The 24,539-nt window shown below is 50.2% G+C and overlaps 2 long non-coding RNA genes across 4 annotated transcripts in view; one reads left to right on the top strand and one right to left on the bottom strand.

Moving 5' to 3' along the window:
• The window catches only part of LOC113596093 (uncharacterized), a 155,587-nt gene that overhangs the window by 56,178 nt on the left and 74,870 nt on the right, over positions 1 to 24,539 (top strand). The window lies entirely within an intron of this gene.
• Positions 9,381 to 14,743, bottom strand: LOC128313453 (uncharacterized). Of its 3 annotated transcripts, none has more exons than XR_008294192.1 (4): positions 14,569 to 14,743; positions 13,801 to 14,035; positions 12,957 to 13,026; positions 9,383 to 11,027 (listed from the first exon to the last, which is right to left on the bottom strand). It is a non-coding gene; the product is annotated as an uncharacterized LOC128313453 (long non-coding RNA). The 3 variants fall into 3 exon arrangements; XR_008294193.1 differs by having other exon boundaries at positions 9,384 to 11,027; positions 13,801 to 14,028; XR_008294191.1 differs by lacking the exon at positions 14,569 to 14,743 and having other exon boundaries at positions 9,381 to 11,166; positions 13,801 to 14,385.

Below are 24,539 nucleotides of genomic sequence, written 5' to 3'. Positions count from 1 at the left end.
ATGGTGGTTGAAAACATAAGTTTCTCTTTGAGCACAGGAGTTTCTTTTTTCATTATTTATTTACCTATAATTGTGGTCACACTCATACATAATATAAAATTAACCATTTTAACCCTTCTTATGTGTAACATTCAGTGCCGTTAAGCACATTCACATCGTTGTGCAGACATCATCACCATCCCCCCACAGAGTCCCCTGACAGCCACGATTCTACTCTGTTTTTCTGTGATTGGACTGTTCCAGGGGCTTCGTTGAAGTGGAATTATACACAACTTGCCCTTTTGTGACTGGCTCATTTCACTCAGCATAATGTCCTCAAGGTTCATCCATACTGTAGCTTGTCTCAGAGGTTCCTTCCTTTTCAGGGCCGAATAATATTCCACGATGGACACACCCCATTTAGAGCATTGTTTTTATATATTTTTTTTATTTTTATTTATTTTTCAGAGAGAGGGAGACAGAGTGTTACTGGGGGAGGGGCAGAGAGAGAGAGAGAAGGAGACATCGAATCTGAAGCAGGTTCCAGGCTCCGAGCTGTCAGCACAGAGCCCGACGCGGGGCTTGAACTCATGAACCGTGAGACCATGACCTGAGCCAAAGTCAGACGCTTAACCGATTGAGCCACCCAGGCACCCCTGGAGCATAGTTTTTAACGCGAGTGCATCATGGACTGAGTCTTCTTAATTTCACGTATATGGAGTACCTACTGTGTTCCTGACCACACACCCATTATCTTGTGGCCGGGGGTGGGGGTGGGGGGGGGACTCCCAGGTGTAGCATCAGTGTTCTTCATGGGGAAACAGAAGTACGCATGGGTGAAGGTGAGCTCTTTGGGGGAAATACCGCCTAGAGCTCCTCCTTTCCAGTGTTTGCTGCACAGAAGGCTTTGAGGTATGGTCTAATAGTTCTCTTTTGGCAAGCCATCTTTCCTAGATTTCCAGAAATATGATTAGGATTGTTTTCCTGGGCTTCAGAGCCACAAACAGTGATGTGGTTTTAGGCATAGGCTATTGGCAAGGCTGATGAAATGTGGGATCATTTCATTATCCCCCTAAGTCAGTGTTGCCTGAAGGCTTTTAATGTGATGTGTAGGTAGGTAGGTAGATACAGGGGTTTTTTTTTTTTGGAGAGACTCTAAAACACCACGCTAAGGGAATTGGAAATAAGAGGGTGAACAAGCCGAAAGTTAGACCCAGCTCTTCTGTTAATTCATTTTGAGACTCTAGGGAGGCTTTTCATTGCATTCCCTGGTTTTCTGCTTGGTCACACGTGAAGAATAATCCTACCCTCTCCGTGTCACAGAGGTCTTCATGGGGAAGGGTGGTTCAAAGCCCAGAAACCTTTTAAACAGGGTCGTCCGTCAGTTGAAATGGAACTCCCAGCCCATCTCCAGTCTCTGGATCTGTACAACAAAATGCGTGCTCAGGTCACATGCATTATCTGTCTCATGGTTTGCCTTGAAAGGCTTATTTGCCAAACGCGTTCACCTGTTCATCGAACATTCACGGACCGATTCCCTGTGCTAGGCACTGAATGAGTGTCCCAATGGAGAGAGGGGTGAACAAAACTCCAGACATTAAGGATCAAACTGTTTTGAGGAAAAAAGGATGATTACCAGATGATTATAATGCTCGGAGGCTAATTCATACTTCGCAGCCTGTCCTTTCCCTGTCCCTCCAAGAGACAAAGAAAAAAAAAATGAAAAAAAGCTGAGTTGGACTCTAGTAGCTCTTTGTCCCTTTTGGATGAGTGTCCAGTGTGTTCCTCGTGCTCACAGATAATCCTTCAAGGTCTTGGATGCAAACAGTTTTTCTGTGTCTCCATAGTTTTCTCTATCAAAGGGGAATATCAACAGGTGTGGATCCTCAGGGCTCGGTGGTGACTGCAGGGGGGTGGGGCAGGGGGTGTGGGGCAGATGGGTTTTGGTAGATATTTGGTGCAGGGGTCCTTGCTGTCTGAGAAGGAGACTGTCTCAACCCAGACATTCCAAGTTCATTTTGCAAATGACACCTTCCCCTTGGGACTGAAACGGTGGTAGCCACAAGTGTTTCCCAGATTACCGGTCCCATGCTAGGTAAGACTCACATGATGAAGAGCCAAGAGGTAGTCATAAAGATGCACTCTTCTGAGTAGGGATAATAATTGCACCCTGAAAATGAAGATTAGGGGCAGAGATTCATGTGAAGGAACCCTTTTGTGAGGTGATATCTTGGCCGGTACGGTAGGAGACAGATCTCATTCGTGTGCTGCTCTAAGTCATAGAATGAGAAGAAACAAACTGTTGATAACTTGGAAAGTGCTGGATGTACCTCGGGGAGACCCACCACTACCTCCTGGGGCGTCTGCTTCCCCACTGATGAAATGAAGGAGGTTGACCAGATGCCCCTGTGGCTCGTTGGTTTCTGATTCCTACACCCTGTTTCTGGCAGAGTTTGCCAGCTCAGCTCTTGGGCATAGCACGGCCTCTGGTACATGCCTTTGGGACCCGTTTCAAGAGAGTGTTGAATACACAACCCTGAAGACTCGTGCAAACCTTTCTAGGTAACACTTACTTCATTGCGCTTTTAAACACGAAACAGAAAGAACACGCCGCTTAGCAGGCTCACGGTAATCGGGGCTGACAGATGTCACTCAGAATTTTATTATTGAAAGCCACAATGATTTTCCAAATAACCTAAAAATGTATAATCCAACCTCAAAATAGTGTCCTGTAACACAGGCCAGGGAACCCTGTAGGAAATGAAGTCAGAATCTTGGCACCCCTGATGTGCTTGTTCAATTGCTTTGAAGACTTTCACGTCCTCCCGGGAACACAGGCACGTGAAACCATATCAAGTTGCTCACTGTGGCTGCCAAGCTCTCAGAGGACGGAGAGCGCCTTGGGTGTCTCACTCTGGTACCTAAGCCAAGGTGACACCTCTTCTGGTCCCCATGAAGAGCTTTCTCCCCATCCTATGAGAGCAGGGGTGGATAGAGAGCAACGTTAACACACTTAAAAAATTAAGCACCTTTCAGTCTGTAGGTGGTTCTGTTTTACTCGGAATCTCGGGCAGGTGACTCATAGAGACACTTACAACAGGAAACGAATATGTGTTGAGTGCCTACGATGAATCCAGGCAGGGTGCTTCATGTACCCCTCATGTTGTTTATGTATTCCTCATAGTGATTTAAGTGTATATTAAATATTATTAATATGTATATTAACTACATTAACACAGGATGAATTGTCAGTAACGCGTTCATCATAAAGTCTTGTGGGAATTACTGTCCCGTTCTGCAGATGAGGAAACTGAGGCCCAGAGAGGTCAGGGAACTTAAACCCCGTGGATCACAGCTAGGAGACAGAAGAACAGGAGTTTGACTCCAGGTGGGTACTTGGGGTTTTGGAGTTGGCATGAGTCTCATTGCTGGCTAACTGTCCTGGGCCAGCAGCCCTGGGACGGTGGGTGGGACCAGCGAGCTGTCTTTCTAGGACTAGGAAACGGGCAGAACTGGTCTGGCCTGAAGGGGGAGGGAGGAAAGGTCTGGGCCCCGCCCCTTCCAAGGAGCTGCCAGAAGCCACGCCCCCTGTCCCAGGTGGGCAGCCCCCGCAGCACATCCCGCTGGATGCTATCTCTCCAGATTGATCTCCAGGAAGCCTCTCCCGCGGCTTCCGAGCTGGGGGAGAGGCAGGCGGGGCTGCCAGCATCCGACTGGCCGTTATTTGGTTTTCTCTGACTAGATCTTTGTTTCTGTGAAACCCTTAGCTGCTGAGGCTCTCGTGCGTCGGCTTAATCGCTGCCTCATGGAGCGCTAGCCTGGTTAAGTAAACACCGCTGGAATATTACCTGTCTGTTAACCTGTCAAAATTGCTTTACAGCCCCCTTTTATCTCCCCCCCACGGAATTTCCCCTGGAGTGTTCTGCCTGCTCTCTGGTTCCTTTCCTCCCTGCCCTCCATCCTGCAAGGCCTCCCCACCCCCTGAGTCATTAAATATTGTCAGAGTTCCGCCACTTACCGCTGCCCTGTTTGCCCAGTGCAGATAAATTGCTGTTGACTCTGTGATGCAGACCAAGGACACCAGGCTCCTAGCCCCAAGAAAGTAACCAGGCTGGGGGTGGGGGGCTGGGGTCTGGAGCTGCCCCAGCCTGGGGGACGCTGCCTGGGGAGGGAGCCCTGCCTTCCGGTTACCCAGTTTGCCTCCAGGCCAGCCGGCACTCTGCTCCTGGCATGCCTTCTTCCTTCCCTCTCCGTCCACTTCGCCCTCTCTCTAAACATGGGGTTTATGAATCTGAGGGTCTTAGGGGAACATCCAGTTCTAAGTCTCGTAGAGGCTAAGCCCTGGCTCCGTGATTTGTCTCATGCTCCATTGAATATGTTCAAGGATTCCTTGGAGATTCACTTCTTTCCCCAAGTTATGGTAAAATACACATAACGTGAAATGTACCATTGTAATCGTTTCATTTTATTTTTATTATTTTTTTGAGAGAGAGAGGGTACAACTGAGCGAGGGGCAGAGAGAGAGAGAAAGAGAGAGAAGTGGGGCTTACCCGAAGCAGGGCTCCTGCTCGCCCGATGCGGGACTTGAACTCATGAACCGTGAGATCGTGATCTGAGCCGAAATCAGATGCTTAACTGACTGAGCCACCAAGGCGCACCTGCATTGTAATCATTTTAAAGTGTGCAGCTCAGTGACATTAAGTGCATCCACGGTGTTATGCAACCCTCACCACCATCTAGTTCCAGAACTCTTTGACCCCGCCCCCACCCCAAAAGGAAACCCCGTACCCCGTACCCTTCAGGTAGTCATTATCCACTCCTCCCTCCCGCCGTGAGCCCCTGGCTACCACTAATCCACTTTGTGTCTCTATGGATTTGCCTGTTCTGGGTATTTCTGGATATTTCACGTAAACAGAGTTACACAAGTTGTGGCCTTTTGTGTCTGGCTTCTTCCCTATGGTTCTCAAGGTGCCGGAGACTGACTTTTGTCTTCTGCTCAGGGTGGGGACTCCTCCAAGGGACAGTGGGACAGTTGCTGGGGAACCTCTGGGTCTTGTGCCTGGCAGGCGTGAGCCTCTGATCTCTCCATCCCTTGACTTTTCCACCGGAGACTTTCCAGTGTCTTCTTGGGGAGGACGTTTTGACTTTCAGTAAAGCCACCAGGCCTTCCCCATCTGCCAGGCTGGGCAGAGGCAAGTCTGGAGGCTGCCAGGGCCTGGGGGAGGACTTCACGAAGAGGCTCCTCTCCTGAGCAGCCCTCCATGCTTGTGATCTGTCCAAGGCTACCATTCTTTCCTCCTTGGGGTCAGAAATCTGATAAGTCCTGGAACCGTTTCCTTTCTGGACAGCGAGCTCAGCACATGGCGTGGAGAAGATCTAACTTTTCATCGGAGAGTCAGCGGCGTTAGGGGCGTGGGCTTTGGAGTCCGCTGGGCGTTTGAATCTCCTCTGTCATCTCTTAGCTGCATGACCTCAGTTTTTCCACCTGTAAAATCGGGATGACAATGCCTTTTCCTTTAGGGCTGTGATGATTACACGGTGATTGCGTGCATTACTGACCATAAATCGCTTCACATTGAGTGCAGTGCGTGAGGTTTAGGACGTGTACAGTAATTGGTTATTGTTCATAAAATGTAGGATAAACGAATCAGTACATCTCCCCGCCCTCCCCTCCCCCCATCAACCTTTGCCAATCTAGAGTTCTGGCAACCTCTAGAAAATGCACAGGGCTTTAGGGTATCATTTAATTAGATGCATTTGCTGGTTTTCAGGTTTCTGAAAAGCTCTCAACTTTTGGTTTTCGACAAGGAGGAAACCTTGCTTCTATTCAAGTCAGCAAATGGTGTCACCATTTTTTTTTTTTCGTTTGCTTCGCCATGTTTGGAATCTCTCCCATTCTGAGGCCATTCCTGACTCATTCATGTTTTCCATTCCAGTAGCCTGACCCCTGGGACGTTGGTGACACGGCATTCATTAATCACGTGTGACACAGAGGGGCTGTAGAAAGTGTGGTAGAATCACTACGTGCCCTGAGTGCCCGGTCCCTTACTCGGCTGGGGACGAGGGGCTCCGTTTCATTTGCAGCCTGACATGGGGGCAGTATAATCTTTGTGAGGTTTGTTGAACGCCTACTAGGTGAGTGTGTGAAGCAGGCTGCAGGAATGTTGGTGGGCACGTCGGTGGTTCTGTTTTTTGGCTATTGTGAGGGATCGGTGCTTTGTGAAACCTCTCTGGCCTCCCGTCTGTGAATCCTTCGCCCTCGGCCTGTGTGTGTCTCGTGACACAAAGGGAGACTGTGGCTGAGCCTTTCACGGTACCTGGTTCCCACTCTTGTCTGGCGGGCGCTCCGTGGGTTTTCCAGGAGAGCTGGGCACAAACAAGTCGGAGCTTCTCAGAATAGCCTCTGAGCGGTCTCCTCAGAACTTTCTTGGGAACTTTTTGTTTTTTATTAACACCTCGGTCAAGCAAAAAGATGCCGATTCCCTTATTTTCTCCCTAACTTTGTGTGCATATGTGTGTGTGTGTGTTTATTTCTTCAGGAAGGACGAACCTGTAGATTTTTTTTCTAAAGTCATGTTTATTGACATATAACTGACATACAGTAACACCCTTTTTTGGTGTTCAGTGAATTTTCATTTTTAAATACTTCTTTATTTTCCAGAGAGAGCGTGAGCAGGGGAGGGGCAGAGAGAAAGGGGGACAGAGGATCCAAAGTGGGCTCCACGCTGACAGCAGAGAGCCTGATGCAGAGCTTGAACCCACAAACCATGAGATCGTGACCTGAGCCAAAAGTCGGACGCTCAATCGCCTGAGCACCCAGGTGCCCCAGATTTTCATTTTTGATGCTATGTGCCCTTCCTGTGATATTCCCTTAAATCTGGTTTGGATTCACATTTACCTGCAGATTTCGAGTAACTGGGAAGACAATGCTTGGTACCCAGCCCTGGAGATGAAATTGTTTCCGGCATGATTAGAAAGTGGTCCTAGGGAGACAGGTAAAAACAGATGAAGGACATTTTTTGCCTTGACGGGGGGGTGGGGGCTGGGTACTGAGGAACAATTTCTGGGCGTTTGTCGCGGCATTTTAAGGAAGATACTAAGCAGAGAGCTGCGTTGTATGTGAGCAGATGAATTCGGGTGGACTCAGCCGGAAGCTTCCGGAGGCTGACCTGGGCTCTGAGTGCTTACCTGGAAGGCCCCTGAACCATCTGCACCAGGGATCCATGAAATGGGAGGGCGGGCCTGGTTCAGCCCCTTGCTGGGTGATCTCATCTTGCCTTCAAGAGACTGGACCTCATTTTCTTCTTTGGCTATAAAAGGAGCTTCCTGGGGCTTAAAAGTCTAGGCAGAGGTTTTGTCGTCTTCTCCCCGTGTCCGAACCCCCGCTCCCCCCGACCGGCACTGTACTGTGGGGGTGTGAGCCCTAGTGACCCCCAGTGCCTTCCAGTTCACTGGTTCGCTGATAACGTTCCAGTGGGTTTTGTGTTGCGTTGCTTGGAGACGGGTGGAACGAGGCCAATCACGATTTAAGTGGGGCTCCTGAACTTTCTGGGGCCACTAGGTTTGAACTGGGCTCTGTCCTCTTACGTTGCTGGTTCGTTCGCTGGCCCTGCCTGCCTCCTGAGGAGAAAACAAACAGAACTCCGTCTACACTCAGATGAGCTGCCTTAAACAAGGGAGGGAACAGAAGCAGAGACCCACTCTGCCTGCGCCGCCCCCCCCCCCCCCCCGCCGGCTGCCTGCCTTCTCTTCTGGGGCTGAGGCAGGCAATTGTCTTGCCTTCAAGCCATCAAGAGACTGCAGCCAGCCTCTGAATGTCCACTCGGGGAGTATGGCTGGGACTGCGATATGCCTGTCAAACCCAAGGGAGGGTGCTTCAGAAGGCTCCAGAGAGCGGCTTTGTCTCCTTGCAGCAGCTCGTGGGCTTGCGGCCATATCCTGGCTGAGCCATGGTGCATCCAGCTTCTCTGGGGCCAGGGCTGAGTCACCACAAATCCCCCACAGCGTTGGCAGAGGCTGCTTAAAGAGACCCCGCCTGGAAGAACAGGAGCGCTCTGGGGTTTCTCTGGAATCGGGCTGGATGAGGGAAGGCAAAGGGTCAGAATCTATCAGAATCTGCTGGCATAAGGAGTGATCCCAGGGCTCCTGCAGTCAACCTTTCCACCACCTGGTAGACCCCGGCCCCGGCCTGGGCTGCGCACACGTGGAGTCAGGCCCTCTGAACACAGGTGGCCAAGTTCACCTCCCTCTTGAGAGATGGGCACAGGGGACTTGGCCCTGCACATCACACCGTCTCTTCGCTGCAGCCCGGAGGCCTGGGAGGCCGGTCCAGGGGTGCCGTGGCTTTCCCTTCTGCCTCCTCTCACTGCCCACCTCTGAGTAGCCCAGTAAGGAGGGCAGATGAGAAGAGCCCCAGAGTTCCATCAGTGCCCTTGATGCCTGGAAGGGCAGAGAGGCAGGGACAGACTGGGAGTCAGCCTTGGGATGAGATGCCCGCCCATTTCCTCTCTGCCTGGCTTCAGGGTGCACTGGGCACTCAAGTCACTTGGTGGGTCCTGGCTGCCCAGGAGATGTGATACCTGCCTCAGGTCCAGGGAGAGGGTTAGGGGGAGGCTGGCAGCAGGTGAAGGGAGAGGGGGATGAGTTTTCTGGACACCTGTGTTCATACATATAACCCCACACACTTCTCTGATTGATCCTGGCTACGAAAGTAAACCGTACTCTGGATGAGAGAACCAAAGCACGTTCTGAGGTATGAAGAGCCATCAAGTTCCTATAGATGTTTGCTTTGAATTTTTTGTTCTTATTTGATAGAGTGTGAGCTGGGGAGGGGGAGAGAGCGGGAGGGAGGGAGGGAGATAGGGAGAATCCCAAGCAGGCTCCACACTGCCAGCGTAGAGCCGAACTCACGAACCGGGAAATCATGACCTGAGCGGACGCTTAGCCCGCTGAGCCACCCAGGTGCCCCGCCCTGCAGACCTTTGCTTTAAATGCGAGTGCATACATCCTTGGAGGGATTACAGGTGCTAGGAAGGCAACTAGGCATCTTTGAAGGAGGAGACAAGGACTCATGTGGTTTTGTTTATCCTGTGACATAGCACCGGGGTGGCATTCTCGTCCAGGATGCCCGAGTTGGGAGTCCTGGCTAAAGCCTCTGTAATCCAGCCTCTGGAGGGACTTACAGGGGGTTCTCTGCCCCCGCCCCACCTTCCCCTGTTCCCTCCTCCCTTCCACCTTCTGCCCCGCCCCCACCCCCACCCCCAGCTGACTCGGAGTCACCGCTGCAGGAGGTCTGTCTCGCTTGCTGGAGTTGTGTGTGTAGCTCAGTGACACTAGGTTATTCCTAAATGTCAGGCCTGATTTGCTGCAAGTTTTATTTGATGCGAACAGCGTGTTTTATTTATAGTACAAGGGTCTGTCCATGTATGTGCCCTCTTACAGTTTGTGCTTACAGGGCGTGCGTAACTCTTCACAATTAAAAGCAAACAAACACACGCAGCACCGAGGGAGTATTGCTTACAGCTCGGGGCTTGGGTTAAAGTGTGGTCACTTGACAAAGCCCGCTCCAAGATAAGGCATACACGTGTATACGCTCACACAGTTAGAATCGTGAGGTCTGTCTGATCTTCTCATCGCTTGGGTTTTAATTTAAGCTTGAGGGCACCTGGACCGCTCCGTGTAAGCATCCGACTTCAGCTCAGGTTACGATCTGGAGGTTCGTGGGTTCGAGCCCCGCGTCAGGCTCTGTGCCGACAGCTCGGAGCCTGGAGCCTGCTTTGGATTCTGTGTCTCCTTCTCACTCTGTCCCTGTCCCTCACACTCTGCCTCTCTTTGTCTCTCTCTCTCTCTCTCTCTCTCTCTCTCTCTCTCAAAAATAAGCAAACATTAGACAAACATTTTTTAAATAAAAACCATAAAAAATAATAATTTAAGGTTGATAGGTTGAATGACCCAAATGTCAAAGATCTCCCGCTCGGCCTAACACAGCTCCGTTAGTGATGTGTGCTCGCCTCACCCTGGAAGACACACGCTGGAGGAAAGGTGCCTTGGTTTTTAAGGCTTTAGTTTCTTCTCTGTGCGGTTACTTGCTCCTGTTAAGTTACTCTAGTACCTGCTCAGCTAACGAGGGGAAATGTCCCCTTTGTGTGAAAGGCAGGTTTTGTATTCTTCCTCACAGCCAGATTCTGTATGTTCTAGTCCCCTCCTTCCCAACAGCCAGTGGACTGTGTGGGAAACGGGGGTAGCAGTGCATTCCGGGCAGACCCTACCCCTGTAACCAATTCCATTTTTCTCTTCCCTGGGAAGATCCTCTTATCGTTTCTGGGAAGAGTTCAAAAGTGAAGTGGGTTTTACCAGCTACGCAACCAGACCGCACAGGCCCCAGGGAGATGACGAGCCTCAGACCCTGGGCATTGTTCTTCTTGGGGGAAATGGAACCTGGCATCCTTTGCCGCAAAGACTTGATCCCTCCTGACCTGAAGGTGTGGCCTTGACCAGAGTGACAAGATTGCAAACATTGGGAGCGAAGAAAGTATCTCAGGTTGCAGCCCCTTTCCTCCCAGAATATTCTGAACTTCCTGTCGTTTTTCATCAGTTGCATCGAGAGGAGAGACTCTGGGTTTAAAGCAGTGTTTCTCCCCTTTAAGAGGTTGTGTTGTGTATGAATTCAAGCTGAGCTTGGCATGGAGGAGCATTCCCTCTGACCAGTAGCTTGTTTTTTCTTTTTCTTTCTTTCTTTCTTTTCTTTCTCTTTTTGCAGGCCAGGATGGCACTTAAGAATTCCCCAGCATGGGGTCTGGCTCCGTTTCCAAAACCTCTCCTGCCACCCTCTTTTCCTGGCTTCTCAGATATATAATGCTTTACAGGGCTAAGCATGGGGACAGAGTGTTTTGCATTGACGAACAGGAGTCTCAAAATAAAATACGGGCTTGTTTGGAAAAGCAAGGTGATGGTTCCAGTTAGCATGCTGGGTAGGTTCCTGGTTTGGGTTCTCTGCGAGCCATTTCTAGATACGAAGCCGCTTTGTGTCTCTACTCCTTCCCCTATTTCTTTCACCATAAAAAAATAAAAAAATAAATAAATACAAAGCATACAACTCTGCTGACCATCACGTCCTTTTGTCCTTCCTCTTGCATGCATTAGTGCACAACCCTGCTCAAGTTTTCCTTCAGGGACCTCCAGTAGACACTACAGAGAGATGAGAAGGAAATTAAACTCGGTGGGGGTCGCCCCTGCACCTCGAAAGTAATTCCATGATTGAAATGCCGAAGATCCGAAGATACCTCTCTCTGTCAGACCCGGAGAGAGGACGGTGGGAGTAGTATGTGCTGAAGGGAATGAAGGTTTAATTTCTAGGTGGCTCTTTGAAATGAGTCTGGTTTGCAAGGGATGTGTGTGTGTGTGTGTGTGTGTGTGTGTGTGTGTGTGTGGAAATGCCTGTCCTGAATGTCTCTTAACTCTTTCCAGTCTGATGGGTTTTTTTTCTCTAGGGTGAAGGGTCTTTTATTGTCCATATGAATTTAAAGGGACTCATCTATTGGTCATAAGGCAAATGGACTCAGGCTCTCTGGAGGTGAGGGTGGCAATATACAAGAAAAGTCTTGAAGGACATACTCTTGACACACTCTCAGCACACTTTTAGAAATGGGTTCTGAGGACGTTGTTAGACACGCACAGCCTGGGTGAATTCGTGCATTTAGGGAACAGTGAAAACCCAAAAGCAATGGGTGTGCCCTTCAAGGGGAGGGGATCGCCCATCCATTGAGTGGGACATGTGCTAGGAAGCTATTGAACATAACGCTGTTGGCGTCTGTTCGTTGACTTAGAAATATGTTCATGATGTGCACTGTTCAGTGAAAGCAGTGTGTTTACAAACGCTAGGAGCCCTCTAGTGTGGTACCCCAGACTGGATCCCGCAACAGGAACAAGAGATGTTGGCTGAAAACTGGAGTGATCCAAAAAAATCTGTAGTTCACGGTAGCGTGTCCATGTTAATTTCTTAGTTTTGACAAATATACCGTAGTTATGTAAAATATCCATGACATTTTTTATCTTTCCTGGGTGAGGGACGTATGGGAACTCTGTACTGTCTTTGCAGCTTTTCTATAAATCTAAAATTCTTCCCCCAAAAAAATGTCTGTTAAGAAAAAGCATCTGAGCATGCTTAACACTTTGGAAGGATTTATAACCAAAGAACAGATTACCTCTGAGGGTTGCTGTGATTATAGATGATCTTAATTTTCTAGTTTGCAATGAGAATTATTTTATGTTAAAAAAAAAGTCAGGGAAGTTTATTCCCTCTGGGGAAAGAAAGTAGCACCCGATAAAATTTTGTCTTTTTTGTTTGTTTGTTTTGTTTTTTGGTATTATTGCCTATGACTTTCTTCATTAGACTTCATGGATCCTTTAGGGTAAAGTTTTAGTTCGTTCTTCTGGGCACAGCCAGGCAGGCAAGATATGTCACGATCAAGAGCTTTGCTCTTAAAAAAAAAAAATTTTTTTTAAATCTATAAAATGGGGTTAATGACTCTTTTCTCTTAAGGCCATGGCGAAAGCTAATCAAGTCGGCACGGTGTTACTCATAATGGGTGCCATGGTCACCTAGGGGACTCTGTGCCTGGCAGCTGCTCGCATTGGGTGTATCTTACCCCGATATATCTTTTCTGAAATCTTCTACGCTAATCGTTACTTCTGTGATGGATGAGTGTGCGTGTTATATTTATTTGTTAATTCACTTAATAAGGATTTGTGGGCTGTTACTCAAACATTAAGTATTTGAGGATCATGATTATGCTGTTCCCTTCCTATTCCACTGTCCCATGCTCCATGCCCAAATAATCTTTGTGGGTTGTGTTTGTATATGTTGTGTCTAAATTAGGCCAGTTGAGAAAAATCCTTCAGAGGTGTGACTTTTTTTTTCTGAGCCCAGATTCTCTCATAAAGGTGCATTGACTTCACATGTCCTCACCCTACCTTACCTGCAAACACACTCGAGGAGTCTCCCAGTGTCCCTGGGGAGATGGCCATTGTCATCTTTACTGGTGGTGACTGAGAAAAGACATTTCTGTAAACTCGCATGTCCAGGAAGGGTGCCCCCCCCCCCCCCCCCCCCCCGGATCGTCATCTCAGAGCTGACCCGGAGATCCCCTGCGGAGACTGGAGCACTCTGCACGTGGCCCTGGGAGCCAGGCCACCTGCATCCTGATCCCAGCCTGGTAACTGCTTACTTCTCAAGCAAGGTCACCACAGTCTGTCTGAGCCTCCCTCCGCTCCACAATACCATCCTGGCCACTTGGGCTTCCTGGGTCTAATGTTCTGCGATTCTAGAACATTTGGCAAGAAGAAGCACCATCCTTCCCGCACCCCCCCTCCACCGCCTCCCCACCCAAAACACAAAGCAAAAAACCTCCCAAACCAACATCACAGGCTTCAAAGCTTTGAACATACCATTTCAATAATGTTTATTTAATATTGGATAAAAATATACTGCTTTACCTTTGAAAAAAATAATTAAATAACCAGGAGGGCTTCAAAGCATTTCCTTTCCCCTCTGCTTTCCAGGAGGAGAAATATTTTTCAAAGTCATTTGCATATTAAAGAGCTGGGCCCCAGAAGCCCTTCATGTAGGGGACTGAGATCAGCAAGTCAATCAAGTATTTCTCGGAACACCCGTTTTGTGCACAGTTTGAAACAGAGACCCCTTCCCCTTCTCATAATGTCCCCTTCTCCCTTTCCTTTATTTGTATTTTGTTTCTCTTCAGGCCCGCATGTGTGCGGAGAAACTTAATCCATTTGTTTCTGATTCATTGACACTTAACTCACCCAAACGCCGTGTAGAGAGAGGTAGTCCAAGTCCAAGATGTGCTTCATCCCAAGGAACAGGAAATTGCGCCTTGGGCACAGTGATCGAACGCAGACCCAGGCCGCCGCGACCGGTCTTAACCCAGACCACAGAGGGAATCTCTGCCTTGGGAGGCTCTGGGTCAGTTCTGAGCCCTCCGAGTCTTTCCCGTTCGCTCCTCTCTGCAGCCTCTGAAAGCCTCAGCAGCTCTGAAAACTCACCACAACGAGGTGCCTTTCACATGAGGCTGTTTTGGGGTGCCCTTTCGTTTCTCTCCCCCCCCCACCAATATTTTATTATGGAAGTGTATAAATATACGTAAAAGTTGGAAGAAAGCATTTTACAGCAAGCGCCCATAGACCCTCCACCTCCATGCTGTGCTCGACTTTTGCCAGACTCCGTATCTCACGGCCAGCCTGATTTCCACGCATCTCTCTGCCCCATGTTCTTCGATCCATTCAGAGTAAGTTGCTAATCCCCCCCAAATACCACAGCACAAACATCAGCTGGACTTCAATATCTGCTTAGAGATCTTTTGCTTCCTTTCAGGCAACCTTTACGCAAATCTCAAGTGTCCCTAGGTAGGGATGCTCCCAGCACCCAGCAGGTTCCCCCATGTGACTTTGCCAGCCCCTCCCCACCCCGAGGCCCCCAGTGGCAACTACTCTTCTGTTTTTTGTTTTTTGTTTGTCCCTAGATGACTGTGCCCATTCTAGGAGGAACGCCACATAAATGAAGTCATTCCTTACCTATTCCATCGTGTGACTCCTCTTTGACTCAGGGTAATGTTTTAGAGATCCATCCCATTCTTGGACGTCCAGGGCTTTTGTGCCCTTGAGGGCTGCCCCATTGAATGACGGTTCATTCTTCCATTCTCCCAGTGATGGGCACCTGTCTTGTTTCCAGTTTGGGGCTGTGTTGAACTAAGTTGACTGGACATTCTTGAACAGAACTTTGTGGACACACATTTTCATCTCTCTCGGGTTAAATGATTATTAGGAGTGGAATCGTGGGCTCAGGGAGTAGCTATCCATTTAGTGCCATAAGAAACCATCAGACCCTTTCCCAGCGTGCCTATACCCTTATGCACTTCCGGTGACCATGTACAAACAAACCTTCCAGTGGCTCTTCTCGTCATTAGCATTTGGGGCTGTCACTTTTTATTTATTTTTTTTATTTTGGATTTTTTTTTTTCTTTTCAAACTTCTGTTTAGATTCTGGTTAACCTATAGTGCCATATTGGTTTCAGGAGTAGAATTTAGTGATTCATCGCTTAGCATGCAACACCCAGTGATCGTCATAACAGGTGCCCTCCTTGTCACGCATTTAGGGGCAGTCACTTTTGAGAAGTTTAGCCATTTTGGTAAGTGTGTGGGTAGATCTTGCGTTCTCACTGTATATTGTGTGTCTCCTCTGCATAGACACAGAGCAGAATGTAATGGGGGAAGGAGGGATTCTTTTAAAAAAATTTTTTTTAAAACATTTACTCAGTTTTTGAGAGACAGAGGCAGTGTGCATGGGGGAAGGACGGAGAGAGAGGAAGACACATAATCCAAAGCAGGCCCCAGGCTGTCAGCCCAGAGCGCAATGTGGGCTCCAACTCACGAACCGTGAGATCAGGACCTGAGCTGAAGTCGGACCCTTAACCAACTGAGCCACCCAGGAGCCCCTGGAGGGAAGAGGGATTCTTACATGAAGAAGTGCTTATGAACCAGCTTACCTCTGGGGACCTCCGGAGCCTTCCTTTCTCTTGGCAAACTAGAACTTTCTGATTCCACTTGCCTTTCTCTGTCTTGTAGATCTGTGCTCCCTCCTTAGGGGACAAGCACCCCCATGGCAGGGGCTGTGTCTCAAGTCAGCTTTCCAGCAGTGCCCTCGGGGATTTGTGCAGGTGCAGCTTGTTCCCTGAGGCTCCAGACTCACCCTTGTCACCAGACTGAGCCCCCTGAAACCTGGGCTCCCTCAGCTCAGCTGGGCCCCCATGTCTAGCAGAGCGAGAGACCCACAGTAGATGTTCAGTACATATCTGAATAAAGGGACCGACTGGCCTTTTCCTTCTTGCAAGTCGTGATCCATTTATTCAACAAACGTTGTCTAAGGATCTACTTACCGTCTCCGGTGCTAACCCAAGGCTGAGGACGGTTTGGAAGTACATAGACCTGGTTGCCTGGCCTTGCGGAGCTCTGTCTGGGAGCCCCTTGACTTCCAGGCAGAAAGTGAGTTGGTGCCGTGACAGAGTCATGGGAAGGAAGGGCCCTCAGCCGGCACACTGTCATTTGTCAGCTCTGTGACCCAGCCTGTTGGCTTGTCCTCAGAGCCCCCATGTGCTCCCCCGTGCAATGGTTTCTACCTCACAGGATGATTGTGGGGATCAGAACCCCCGCCTCGAAGGTCCTTAGCATACTGCCTGGTACAGAATGACACTCAAGAGGGGGCGGCTCATACTCGTGTTACGTTTACAGTTATGTCTCAGAAGAGACAAAAGCTATTGAACCCTAGTAGGTTAGTTATGTCTCCCAGCAAAGGCGTACATTCCTTAAAACCTGGGATCGAGGGGCGCCTGGGTGGCTCAGTCTGTTGAGCGTCCAACTTCGGCTTAGGTCACGATCTCATGGCTCGTGAGTTCGAGCCCCGTGTCGGGCTCTGTGCTGACAGCTCGGAGCCTGGAGCCTGCTTCATATTCTGGGTCTCCCCCTCTCTCTCTCTGCTCTCTCCTACTCATGCTATCTCTCTCTGTCTCTCAAAAATAAATAAACATTAAAAAAATTAAAAAAAAAACCTGGGATCGATCTGTCTGATTTTTCTGGGCTCTCCTCTTGTATATGGTGCTGAGTCTGTGCCTGCAGACCAAATAGACATGCCACGCTAAATGGAGATTAATGTGCAAGGGATTTTTTTTTTTCTTTAATTTTGAAAAGGAAGCCGAAATCCCACAATGGGTGTGGCATCATCGGCTCTGCCCACAGACCTGGATAGTGTCAGACAGGCCCTTCAAACCAGCGCTTTTAAATTGCGTTACAACAACGGATGCTTCATGAGGATTTGCTGATATTCTTGGACGTGGGACCTAGACTTCTCTTCCTGCTGAGCCGCAGGCTATTGGGCTCACCCGGCTGAGTCTCGTCTCTTCTGAGTAGTTGCGATTGTAAATAATCGCTGTGAAATGCCTACAGGGGACCAGCCTGTGCACAGGATAAAGTCCCAGTCCTGCTTCTAAGAATATGAGTGAGGAGGGAAGTGGTGAGTGGATGTGACCCGGGAAGGGTCACCACGAAGCTGGCCCCTTCTCCCTACAACGTGCGCCTCCCCGGGCTCCCCAGATAGGGTCACCCTCTGCTCTTTTCTTCACCCACCTCGCCAAACTGGGCCGGCTTCCCTTCTGGGTCAGATATCCTCAGCGCACTTCCAGCAGCTGGGCCTGATGTCAGAGGCAGAGAACTGTCTGGATTCCTGTCCCAGCCTCCCTCCCCACCGCCCTTTTGATCCAAGATTGAGTAAGAGACGTTGGCAAGGACCGAGAGAGACAACTCAATTGTTTCAACTTGCAGAGAAGGGGGAGATGGGTTCTCATCTGCAAGATGACTCATGCCCCCCTCCCCCCCCCAACCGGCCCCCTCCGACCCCGCCCTGCCATTAGAAAGTTCAAAACCAAATACAAAACCAGCAACAAACCACAAGCGAATTGCCCCCTTGTCTGGGTACACACTTGGCATTCAGAGACGCCCTTGGAGAGAGGCTGTCCGGGATGAGCTCCTTCTCACGGGCTGTGTATTTCCAGCTCTGTTTTGTGGGGTCAGGACCCTGATTTTTGGGGTGTGCGCTTTGGAGGCAGGGCCACCCCTGGTCAAAGCCAGGTTAATTGGACCGTCTCTCATGCAGCTCGCTCCCCCTGCTGACTTGCCCTTCCCCCCCCCCCCCCAAGTCCCTTCTCAGTGGAGCTCTGAGAACAGCTTTTTCTCTGTTTCCTGGACTCTGAATGCGGTAGCTGTGGTCCCCGGGCCTGCAGCGCGGGCATATCATGTAACTCCTCTAGGCTTCATTCCTATGCAGGACAGGTAGGCTGCAGGCTCTAACACGCCGCCAGCCAGGCTCCACTGAGGCCTCGGCACCAGTGGAAATTTTAAAAAAAGAGGGAGCAGGAGGGGAGTGAGTGAGAGGGATTATTTTGTTTCAACGTGTTTGAAAGCGAGATCTGTGGCCAGTTGGGTTTTTTTTTTCCCTCCCCCCCTTCCCCCCTTATTTACACAGTCTGTTCGGAGGCACACCAGGGCCTGTTTGGATTGGGTGTTTGCTTCGGAGACAGGCCAAGTGTTTCAGCCCTGCCCGGTGGCACCAGGAGGCCCAGTCGGTCACAAGACCTCACAGGGCCTCCTCGCTCTCTGCTTTCCTCCTTTTCCCCGCTCTCCCTTCCTTGCAGTGGCTCTCACTCCGTAGCAACCCTGGGCACGTAGCAGCCTTAGGGAGGCTGTCCACTAAGGGGACTTCACCTTCAGAATGAGGGCTTTCTGAGTCCCGGGCAGGGGTGTGGGAGGTGTGGAAAGACAGAGAGGAGGGCTGGGGTGCAGACCCTGGGGTAGATGCTTCTCTAGAAGGTCTGGATTCACAGCCCCCCCCCCCCCCGCCCCCGCCAAACCGGGGTCCATGAGCAAACTTGGCAGTGTGTGGAACAGTTTCACATTTGGGGAGCTAAGCCGTGGCCTGGGCCTCTGGAAGTCTGCGTAAGGGGTTTTCTCTCGGGGATGAGGAGCTGGGATAAGGCTTGTCTGGGGAGATAGTGCAGAGCAGAGCCAGCCCACGCTGTGCTCCAGGTCTTTGCTAGGCTGAGTGGGATCCAGCAGCAAGCCGTAGCAGCCGGAACTTGCTAGAAAGCCAGGCTGTCAGGCCCCACCCAGACCTAGTGAATTAGAACCTGCTTTTACCACGATCCACAGGTGGTTCACGTGTGTGTTACAGTTTGAAAAGCACAGTTCTGGACCTGCAATTCCCCAAAGGGGGGTTCCTGACCTCCTCCTCCTACCTCGAGATGCTCTTGGACAGAAGGATTCTGCAGTCAGTGCCATTGGAGAGAGTTGTAAAATGCACCTTCCACCCTTGGAAATTAATTTATGTATGTCTGCAAGAAGAAGTCTGTTTAGTTTGCTTGAACTCAGGATTTACCAAATTTGATTTAGATCATCTCCCACCATTTCTCTCCCGAGGAGCATGTGTTGATGTCCCTTGGAACTGATGGTGTGTGGCTTCTCCTTGGAGAAGCACGGCTCTAGTTGATAAGGCAGTTCATCCCAAGGAGCTTACGTGCCTTCGCTGTAGAGGGAGGAAGAGAGCCTAGTGGTTACGACGTAGACTCTGCTTAAGGACCTGGGTTCTAATCCCGGCTCAGCTCCTTTACTAAGGGAGTGGCTTTTGCCATGTCACACAGCTGCTCCGTGCCTTGGTTTTGTCCTCTGTGAAATGGGAGGGATGACAATACCTAACTAGATAGAGTTCTGGTGACGCTTAGACCATTGAATGGTGACTTAAATGAGAACGGCACCTGGAATGCAGAAACCCCTTAGTAAGCATCGGCTTGTGCATCATTTTGTGTCTTACTTTCTTGGGGTCCCTGCCCCACAAGTAGTCTAGATGAGCCATCCCAAACCCAGCTGTGCATCAGAATCCCCCATGGAGTTTCTGGAGCCCCATGGCAGAGCCACTGAGTCGGTCTCTAGCAGGGAGGCCTGGGAATCTGCATTTTGTAAGCCCCGGGACTGATTCCAGTGCAGTGGGCTTTTCCTTAGGTGGCTGAGGTACAGCTGCTCCAGAACCAGTCTTCCGTAGCCGAGGAAGGCCTGCCCCGATTGCTCACGCTGCTTTAAAGCTAACACTTCCCCAGGGAAGGTGCAGTCTGGTCTGGGGGCCTGAAGTCAGCAGTAGAACTTTCTCCCTGTACTTCATTCTGCTCATCTATCCAATGAGAAGGCGGTGCAAAGTGTGGCCCTTGGATCACCAGCAGCAGAAGCATTTGGGACTTGCTAAAACTGCACTCTCAAGCCCCAGCCCAGACCTACCGAAGCGGAATCTGCATTTTAACGAGAACCCCGTAAAGATCACGTTAAACAGAAGCAATGCCTCTCCAGAAACAGTTGAAAAAATCAGTTTGCAGAAGTCAAAATGCAGTAGCCTTTTTTCTTAATGAGGAGAACTCGGTTAAGCTGAGGACGGTACCGTGTTGGGGGACATTGGGACAGTGACCAGCTGTTATCCATCCAGCTGGGGAAGAGGAAACAGGCTTCAGGAGCCCCGGGGACTACAATCAGATTGGTGAGAACCTTTCCTGATGTTGAAGGTTGCAAGTTCCTAAGAAGGTTTGCAGGAATAAGTAAGCTTTGGGCCGGCTTCTCTAGCATCGATTAATATTAGATTGAGGGCTGTGTGTCCATTTTACAAATGTTTATCCAGGTGCCAGCTGTGTGCTAAGCTTGGGTACCAGTGGATGGCAGGGATTCTGTATTGCTGTTTGTGTTCATACTCAGGATAAGCACGTATCTCTGTGCTCAGAGCTTTGCATGGACCAGCACTCTGGCATAGCTGATGGCCTTACGGAGGTGTATCAGCTATCTACTGCTGCGTAACAAACCACCCCAAAACTTAGTGGCTTCAAATAGTAACTATTTGGTCATGATTCTGGATTTGGAGCTGGGCTTGACTGGGCAGTTCTTCTACTAGTCTAGTCAGTGGTTACTCAGGAAGCGTCATTCGGCTGGAGATTGGATGGGGCTGGGCTGAGCTGGGTCCCGGGGACACTGGGCCCTTCTCTGTTTCCTCATCATTTCGGGACTTCTCTTTCTCCACATGGTGTCTCCACATGGCCCCTTGAGTAGGGTGGCGTGGCTCTCAGATCTCCTTAAGACCTAGGCCTGGAACCAGCACAGCATTACTCCTGCCACATTATGTTGGTTAAAGCAGATCACAGGGCCAGCCTCCATTCAAGGGTGGGAAACCAAACAAGGGTACAGTGTTAGGAGGCAAGGTTCACCGCGAGCCACCGACCTCATGGTTAGCACGGAAGCTGCTGCCGCTGGTCTCCCGCAAGCCGGCTGATGGGAAAGGTCTCATTTTGTATCTAAGAATGACAAGGTTGTCTCTGAACCAGAGGGCCGACTCTCTGATTAGATTTTACTATTCCCTTGACCTTTCTACCTAAATAATTGGGGTGGCTAAAAACCCTTGCTAAATGTTTTTTATTAGCGACAGGTGCCATCGTCCCTCTGGTTATCAGAGTCTGTATTAAGAAGTGGGATTCAACCCTTTCTCTTCTGTCAGGCTCCCGACACAGTTTCCTATCCAACTGACCACAGAGCAGCGTATGAAGAAGGAACTGGCAGGGCTCGGTGGCTGATTTCTGTTGTTACTACCTCACGGAAGCTCTTACTCATGGTGGGTTTATTGAGAGCACTTCTAACTGACCCCTCACCCCACTAGCTCTTGTTGGGTCTGTTCGCTCCTGAAATGACCACTGTCGTCTATGGTGGGTTCCAATGTCCTACAGATCAGTTGGAATTCCTTGGGTATAGATGAAACCCTTCCTCAACCCCAAAGGTTCACCCCTTTCTGCTCTGAACAGATGGAGCCTGTGATTCATCCAGGGTGGCCTCCCCAGCGCCCCTCACCTTGGCTAGCTGAGTCTCGCTTCTGCACGCTTGACTTGGTTGCCCACTTCCCCTTTCCTCCTCTCTTGCTGACTGGAATCACTTCCGTCTTCGGAAGTCCAGTCAAGTCCTGCTTTCTTCATGACGCCTTCTCTGAACACTTGAGCCACAAATGGTCTCCGGTGGCTTCCGATCTTGGAACGTGTATGGTCTCTCCTGGTCATTTGGTGCCACTCACAGTCTGATTTATTCTCTTGATCTCTCTCTTCTGTGACATTGCAGCCGTTGAAGCCATGCCTCTGTCTTAACCAAAATAATCGTAAAACAAAGCGCTTCCTCAACAGCTTCCTCACTACGTTCAGAGCCATAGCCCCTGTAGGGAATGCTTCTTAAACGTCTTTTCTCTGTTGGAGGGATGCACTTTTCATTCTAGATCAAGCTCTGTTCTCTGCATGCTGAAGTTACCCAAGATGTTGCCCACGAGGCCGCCAATCATTCCGCCGGGCAGCAGTCCATGTGGTGTGAAAAACGTCTTTGAGGCCGAAGAATGGAGTAGTAAGAACAACAGAGGCTCTAGAGGCCAACTTGCCCCAGTTCAGATACTGGCTTTGCCTCTTCCGAAAAAACAAAACCAAAAAACAGTGTTTCTCGGCCGGGAAGTGCTGTGGGCGTTCAGGTGGGGAGGTCCTGTGCGATGCAGGTATTCGGCGTCCCTGCCACCTACCTACCGGATGGCAGCAGTGCCCCATGAATTGTGACAACCCAGAGTGTCCCGCGCCATGTGTCCCCAAGTCCCCCCACTTTAAAAAGCGCTGAGCTGAACCTGACTTATTTCCTTGGGTGAGCTCTGTATCCCGAGACTCTGCAGTTGAGCCTTGTAGGGCTGTTGGAAGAATTACCTGCGTTCATGATATAAAGTGACTGGTATGTAGCTGGTGTTTGTTGAGCACTTAGGTTATTAATTTATTGAATAATCATCTTGGCCCCTCGGGAAGTCAGGTTTGGGAGGCTTACGACCTGGAGCAGGCCTTGCCTTTCGCCTCTCCATCAGCCCTCTGCCCAGGTGGCTTCAGCACCTCTTTGTGCCTGTTTCCTCCTCTGGGGACACCTGTCTCAACCTGCCTGTGGGGTGTGGTGACATTACACATCCGTGGTAGGAACTCCAGAGCAGCTGTTGGCACACGTGGGACTTGGCAATTTTGTCTCGGGACCTACAGGACATTTGACAGATGTTTATGGAGCACCCACTGTGCGTCTGCTTAGCTTAAGAACTTAGAAAGTGGGTGTTGAGGCCAGGGGAAGGTAAGGGCAAACGGATTCCCATGCACGTTGGTGGCTAGATTGTTTCCACCTGCTCAGTCCTGGAATCGGCGAACGGATGTGCGCGTGCGTGCGTCTGTGTGTGTGTGTGTGTGTGTGTGTGTGTGTGTGTGTGTGAGAGCGATGTGTTTAATGAGGGCAAATGCAGGGAGATGATGTCAGGGCGCCTCGGTTGGGGAAGGGGTAGAATAGAAGAGGTAAGCGGCCTGCTTCACAAACGCCATTGTAGGCAGCTCGGGAAACACGTGTGGAGGTTGCACGAGCGATGAGGTAGATCTGATTTGCTAAAAACAGGAGTGTCTTCTCGCCGATGACGTCTTGCGCGGGTAAATCGGTTTCCAGGTTGTGCTTCACGTCACCACACGTACTGCATCCCAATGGATCCTGCCCAAGTGCAGTGAGGCTCGGGGCCAGAGACGGCGACCTACGGTAATGACACGACACCTCATCGCCAGATGTAGAGGGAAGAACAAAAAGACCTGCTCCCCCCCTTCAGGTGCGAGGCACCTTGTCCGAGGTGTTCGTGACGTTCAGGGTTTTAGGTTCAATGCTGACTTCACCAGGGTGACAAAAAGGGTCGTCGGGAAGGAGGGAGCCCATCCACGGAAGAGAGAAGGGATGGATGGGTTCTTGCCTGTGCCTTGCTGGGGCTGTCGTGGTCCATTGTTTCCTTCAGGTCTGCTCTGTGCGGCCTCTTCTTGTGAACGGTATATGCTGAGTCCGTGTAAGTCAGAGGTGGTCCTACCCAGAGGTGGCTCTTGTAGCACATCTGATCTATCAATGCGTCTTGCTGGGCTGACAGCGTTTGGGTTTTGTTTGTTTTTTTTTTAAAGGTTCGCTACCAGCATTGCAAATTGCAGCATCTCATAAAAAACAATCCAGTTTTCCAGCTTCCCTGGAAAAGTCGGAGAATCTGGCGGCAGCGGGCTCCTCTTTCCCATATGGCAAAAATCAGCGGGCTGAGTAATAAATGTCCCTTTAAGACCGGACATTCGCTCTCAATTTATTCCAATCCCCACCACTCCTGACCTGATCCCCACCATGCCTGGCCCTCGTGGCCTGATTTAAATTCCTGCTGGCCCCGTAGGCATTCAGGCCCGTGATCCCAGTCCAAATGCACGCCACCCCCGCTCGGATGCTGGGGAAAGTCGAGATGCCGCACGGCTGCCGGTTTCCTGGGGCTGGAAGTGGCTGGCAGGAATGCGAGTCTGTGCTGCTGGGTCAAAAGGCCAGGAGTTCAGAAGTCTCCTTCCAGCTGTGCCCTTGACTTTCACGATGACCTGTCAGCAGTCATTTAACCGAGGTCAAGCCGGGTGGCGCTGTGCTGAATACCAAGACTTACTCCTTCATCTGCAGTGGAATCATTTAAGAAGGGCAAAATGTCACTGTGTGAATTTTTACTGACATCCTTCTCCCTGCCCATCTCGTCCTTCTCCAGTGTCTTACATTTTGGGGGCAACAAGTGTTCTGGAAGGTCAATTACAAGTCATTCTAATGGAGGGGCACCTGGGTGGCTCAGTCTGCTGAGTGTCCGACTTCGGCTCAGGTCACGATCTCACGGCTCGTGGGTTCGAGCCCCGTGTCAGGCTCTGTGCTGATGGCTCAGAGCCTGGAGCCTGCTTCCGATTCTGTGTCTCCCCCTCTCTCTGCCCCTCCCCTGCTCATGCTCTGCCCCTCTCTCTCTGCCTCTCTCTCTCTCAAAAAATGAATGAACATTAAAAACATTTTTTTAATAAAATTTTTTTTAATCATTCTAATGGATATGATCACTT

This window comes from Acinonyx jubatus, chromosome E1, assembly GCF_027475565.1.
Source record: "Acinonyx jubatus isolate Ajub_Pintada_27869175 chromosome E1, VMU_Ajub_asm_v1.0, whole genome shotgun sequence".
NCBI classification, from domain to species: Eukaryota; Metazoa; Chordata; class Mammalia; order Carnivora; family Felidae; genus Acinonyx; species Acinonyx jubatus.
Note: the sequence above shows the minus strand (reverse complement) of the source record. Positions and strands in the feature narration are given on the sequence as shown.